The sequence below is a fragment of the Echinops telfairi genome, unplaced genomic scaffold, assembly GCF_000313985.2.
Source record: "Echinops telfairi isolate 266 unplaced genomic scaffold, ASM31398v2 ScPeMD7_7468;HRSCAF=8506_0, whole genome shotgun sequence".
In the NCBI taxonomy this organism is placed as follows: Eukaryota; Metazoa; Chordata; class Mammalia; order Afrosoricida; family Tenrecidae; genus Echinops; species Echinops telfairi.
In genome coordinates, this window is record NW_022111369.1 from 17,726,989 (window position 1) to 17,732,947 (window position 5,959).

Below are 5,959 nucleotides of genomic sequence, written 5' to 3' on the forward strand. Positions count from 1 at the left end.
AGGCAATACCTAGATTCTTGTAATTGGTTACTTGTTAAAGATGGATAAAACGATTTAAAAAGTGAATAATGAAACGGAATACCTGCATCGCACTAACCATTTGGAGCTAGCAGTCATAGATGACAGCGCTCAGCCGCAGCAGGGTAGATGCTCTATGCCATTGCACATGTGTTCAGTGAGACTTGGATGTGTTGTCAGGAGAAAGGACAGCATGCTTGGTACAACAACATATTTTATTACAAAATAACCCAGTTGAACATAAAAGGCTCAGAAAATAATCCTAAACAGGGATAATCACTATTAATATACTTAGCTCCAAAATGATGTATTTTGCCTCTAAAAATTCATTTTCTTTATTTTTAAAATGGAGAGAGTAAAGGTATCTTCCTTGGAGGCTGTTAAAACATGCTGCTTATAACATTGAAATGTTCTGAGAGTTCCTGGGTTATTGTAAGCTTTCATTAAACACATAATCTTTTAGATGGGTTTCTGTCAAATTGGTTCCATATTCTTCACCAGCACTATAGTCAAGGGTCAACTTTTACATGCATATGAGGCAATGGAAAACACCATGTCTTGGGTTAGGCACACCCTAGTCCTCAAAGTAACATCTTTGTGTTCAATACCCTGAAGAGATCTTGTGCTGGATATTTACCCAATGCAATGTGTCTTTTGCTCTCTTGACTGCTGCATCCATGAGCACTGATGGTGGATCCAAGTCAGACAACATCCTTGACAGATTCAACCTTGTCTCCATTTATCATGATCATTCTTATTGGTCCAGTTGTGAGGATTTTGGTTTTCTTTACATTGAGTTGTAATTCATACCAAAGGCTGCAACCCTTGATCTTCATTAGCAAGTGCTTCAATTCCTCCTCACTTTCAGCAAGCAAGTTTGTGTCATCTGCATATCACAGGCTGTTAATAAGCCTTCCTCCAATCTTGATGACACATCGTTTTCATATAATCCAGTTTCTCTGATGATTTCTCCGCATATATATTGAATCACTATGCTGAGAGGATACAATCCTGATGCAGCCATTTCCTGATTTTAAATCATGAAATATGTCCTATTCTTTTTGCAAAACTACCTCTTGATCCATGTGTGTGTTCTGCATGAGCACAATCAAGTGTCCTAGAACTACAATCTGCTCAAGGGGATCCATAGCTTGTTATGATCCACTGGTCGAATGCCTTAGCACAGTCAATAAAGCACAAGTAAACAGCTTCCTGGTGTTCTTACTTTCACCCAAGATCTATCTGATAACAGCTATAATGTCCCTTATTCCATGTCCTCTTTTAAATCCAACCTGATTTTCTGGCAGCTCCCTGTCAATGGACTGCTTCAACCGTTGTGAGATGATCTTCAGCAAAATTTTACTAGCATGTGATATCAATTATATTATTCTATAGTTTGAACATTCTGTTGGGTCCCATTTCTTTGGAATGGGTACAATGTATCTCTTCCAGGCAGCTGGTCAAGTAGATATCTTCCAAATTTCCTGGCATAGATAAGTGAGTACATTCAGGTAGCAAACATGCTTTTGAATGATTATATAATGGAATACATAATATTCCATTCAATGAATTCACTCTAGTTTACTTAGCAACATATTATCTCTAGTTATAATCAGTTATAACCTTACCACCTGGGGAAAATGAGATCATATTAACAGTGATAAAATATTTATCTATAAGTCTCTGCCAATTCTCTTTTTTCTGGATTTCAAACTCTCTTCAAAGACCCCTCTATTGATTTGTAGGTATCCCCACGGGATTCATCCATTAATGCAAGCAATACACGGAGCGGAAACATGTGGGAGGCAGTTCCCTAGGGACACAGCAGTGAAGAAAAGCAGACACAAAGGTTACTCTGCTGACATTTCCAATACAATGAGGGAAAATGAATCTCAATCAGATAATCACCAAAGTAAGCCACACGAAGAAAGAAGTAAAGAAGGTTATGAGAACTAATGGCAAAGGGATGTGACCTAGTTGCTCCTTTGTAAGGTGCTATTCGCAGTGAGAAGAGGGTCACAGGTATGGGGAGAGGTGTTTAGAGAAGGGAGAGAGATACAGCAAAGGCAAAGGCTCTGTGGCAGGAGGGAATTCCAAGCACTTTTCAGAAACTCGAGAAAGTTCCTGTGAAGCTGCTGGTGGTTTTGAACTTCCGGCCTTTCAGAATGCATACCCACTACACCCCCAGGACATGCTACCCTAAATATCTGTATCCTTGTGCTGTGGTACAAGCTGTGATCCTTCACAACATTGTTTTTGTTGCTGTTGGTTTTTTTTACTAATAATAATGCTACACTGGGTTTATTGTATAGATTAGTTTTATAATTTTTCTAGCCTCCAGAAATGCCTCTTTTCTTCTCCCTCTTTCTTCTCTCCATGTCCACTTCCAGAGAAAGAGGACTGAGGAAGTTCTGTGGAACATGTTGCTTAACCTCTTACCTCTTATAGCAAAGGTTCCCAGAGCTTTTCTCATATAGTCTTTTTTATAGTTTACAGTACACTTGCTTATCTGAATCTCACAGTTACATTATACGATCCAGTCCATTCAAGAACTGCCTTTCCTATCCAATTCTCAGCACCAGCCAGCTTCTGGAAACCCAATACACTTTCATGTGGCATTGACACACACAGGACCCTAGTTAATCTAATCCATCCTACATACAAGTAAACAGAAGCTTGGCAGGTGGAGTCATTGGTCCATAGTACATCAATGGTATGTAGTAGATCCAGGCTTTGAAACCAGACATATGGGCCTTCTCCAAAGCCAATGCCCAACCTATGACTCATTATTTCCCTTTAAATGGATAGAGTGCTGGCAAAGGCTACTGAAAGTACCATGTGCTGCAAAAACAAACAAACAAACACACAAAAAAACCCAGCCGATCTCTCTTGAAGGAACTACAACCAGAATGCCCCTTAGCAGCAGGAATGGAAAGACTTTGTCTCAAGTACTTTGGACAAGTCATCAGAAGAGACCAGTCCACAGAGAAGGACATCAAGCTTGGTAAAGTGGAGGGGCACTGAATGAGGAGGGCCCTCAATGTGCTGGATTGACACCATGGCTGCAACAATGGATTCAAGTGTAAGAACGATTTTGAAGATGATGCAAGACCAGATGGTGTTCCATTTTGTGGTGCATGGAGTGGCCGTGCATCAGCATTGACTCAGCGACACCTAACAACAACATGGCTCAAAGCTGGGAGTCACGGTTCTCCTCTTCCCATTCGGATCTGTACTCCAGTTGACGCGCTAGATTTGGGAGACGTCATTCAACTCCCAACTTCCTCCCAAAGCAGTAAAAGCACAGTCTTAGGGAAAGAAATAATGCTAATCAAGAAAATAAAGCATCCTCCTAGTGACTGGGAGTCCTTGGGTTGTGCAAAACCATATGTCAGAGGTTCAAGTTCACTCTGAGGTGCTTTGAAAGAAGGGCCTGGAGATCTACTGCTGAACAATAAACCAACGAACCTATTGGAGCCCAGTTCGACTCTGACATGCACAGAGTCACGTGTCAAAATCGACAACCCAACGGTAAGCGTGTGCGTGTTTGTGTTCAGAGTGCTTCGACATCTATGACTTAAGAAAGGCACCAAGCCACCGGGAGGCCGTAGAACACAGTGACTTCTACTGACATGAGATCTTTGCCTAAGATAATACAAGCCAGGAGAGATCAGATAGGAATGATGACAGAGTTGGGCAAGATTTTTCTGATATTCCTCATTCTGTTCTACAGACTGCATGGTGGGAAGATGAACAGATTGTCATGAGGCCTGTGGTCAGCCAGTAGGCCTATTAGTGCTCCTGAGAAACGTTTCTGCTCCTCTGATGGCCCTCCTCACACCTCCTGTACTCGTGCAATCTCCAGGGGTTTTTTTTCTGTTACATCCTTATATGTGGAGGAGCCCTGGTGGCATACTAGGTTCCTCGTTGGGCTGCTAACCACAAGGTCAGCAGTTCAAAACCACCTGCTACTCTTCAGGAGAAGATGAGGCTTTCAACTCCCTAAAGAGCTGTAGTCTTGGAAATGCACAGGGGCAGTTTGACTCAGACCTGTAGGATCGCTACGAGTCAGAATCAATTAGACGGCAGTGAGTTTGTTTGATTTTTCATCCTTAAGTATAATTGCATGGCTCTCTTACATGGTGCACATATTAGCTGTATGCATTAAAATATGAACTAACTACATGAATAAACTTTGGTGGGATTGTTTTCCTTTAGGGGTATTTGAATGCCTACTCTGCTCTCCCAGGTGAAAGGCTACAGGTGACAGGATGACCTTTAGGAGACTCATTGACCTTGTACATAATTTAAGGCACTAAGATAAAATATAATCATTAAATATCAGATTTTGTTTACTAAAGACTATGCTTTAATTGAGTCCCTAGGCGGTGCAATTAACAAACTTACTGCTAACCCAAAGTTTGAAATGTTAAGTCCTTTTCTGAGAAGAAAATTATCTTATTCTGAAAAACCAGCCATTGCAAACCCTAGGGAGCCCAGGTCTACTCTGACGCCCACAGGGTCATCATGAGTCAGAATGGACTGGACTGTAACGGTTTGATTGGTACTTAATGAGGAGTCACAGAAACTCCCAATAAAATAAAGCATTAGTCTTCCACAAAACCAGGGCCTGCTCTCAGACACCAACATGTTTCCTTCACACAGTGAATGCCGTGCATCTTCCACAATCTGTTTCTCATTTTTGGTTGATGTCCCCCTAGCCGGCCCCTTGTTGAATTCTGGCGCTGTTCATTTTGTTGTGAGCAGTTATAAAGGATCGCAGGACAAGGTTGGCTTTGCTTAGTCGGCCTCCTGTCACTCCTGAAAACAGGTCGGTCAACAACGGATCGCAGTTGAAAGCAGAATCCATAAATCTCTGTGAGGCTGAGTTTGCCGAGCAGAGCTCTCTGGCATGACGAACGGGCTGAGCCGCGAGGGTGAGAGCCTCCAGGGCACACATTCACTCTGCACCCTGACTCTCTTTGCTCAAAGTTTTTTTTTTTTTTTTTTCCATGACCATACTGCAGTCTCTGCTGAAATTTAAGAAAGACTGAAAATCAGGGACACCTGTTATAGTTGGAAACCACTATGTTGTCTGTGCGATCGTGGCCTTGAGCCTGAGAGCTGCTCAAATGCAAGGCCAGGCAAGACTCACTTTGATAGGAGCGTCTACTCTGCTTGGGGAAAAATACAACAGAATTTCAAGTTCTGGGTTGCATATTTGCTTGTTTTTGCACACAGAATAATTTCTTGTATTGCTGTCTCTATACACACACGAAATAATAGTTAATTAGGCATCCGTGGATGATGCAAATTGTCAAACCCCTGACTACTAACCAAAAGGCTGGCTGTTTGAACTCACCCAGAGGAGCCCTGATGATATGTACAAAGCCAGATTTTTGAACCCATTGGAAAAAAGAAGAGGTTTTTGGCTCCCTGAAGAGATTTACAGCCTCCCACAGGGCAGCTCTACTCTTTCCCATAAGTTCACTATGAGTCACAATCAACTTGATGGTAGTGAGTCTGTTTTGGTTTTTAGAGGCATCTCAGAAGACAATTCTGGCAATTTGCTTCTGAAAGTCCAGAGCTTAGAAATCAATGAGGACAATTCTGCTTTGTAAACATGGGGTGTCCGTGAGTCAGAATCAACTCAATGGCAACTGACAACAATAGTAGTTAATCAGGAAAGTCAGTTAAAATGAAGACTTGTTTCACTATGTGTGTATAGAGGAAGGACCGTAGGGCGGACAGTAGCTTGAGGTTGGATGTCCCCTCAAAGATATGGATATGGAGGACACCTCTGGGCACATAATATGGGGAGTGGGTCCGGTCTGACCTTCTCCCTCACCCAGAGGGGGGATCCAAGAAGGGAACATAGCAAATCAGCAATGGGAGCAAGGTCACAAAGCCCCCAAAGAATCCCTAAAATAGAAGTCAGACT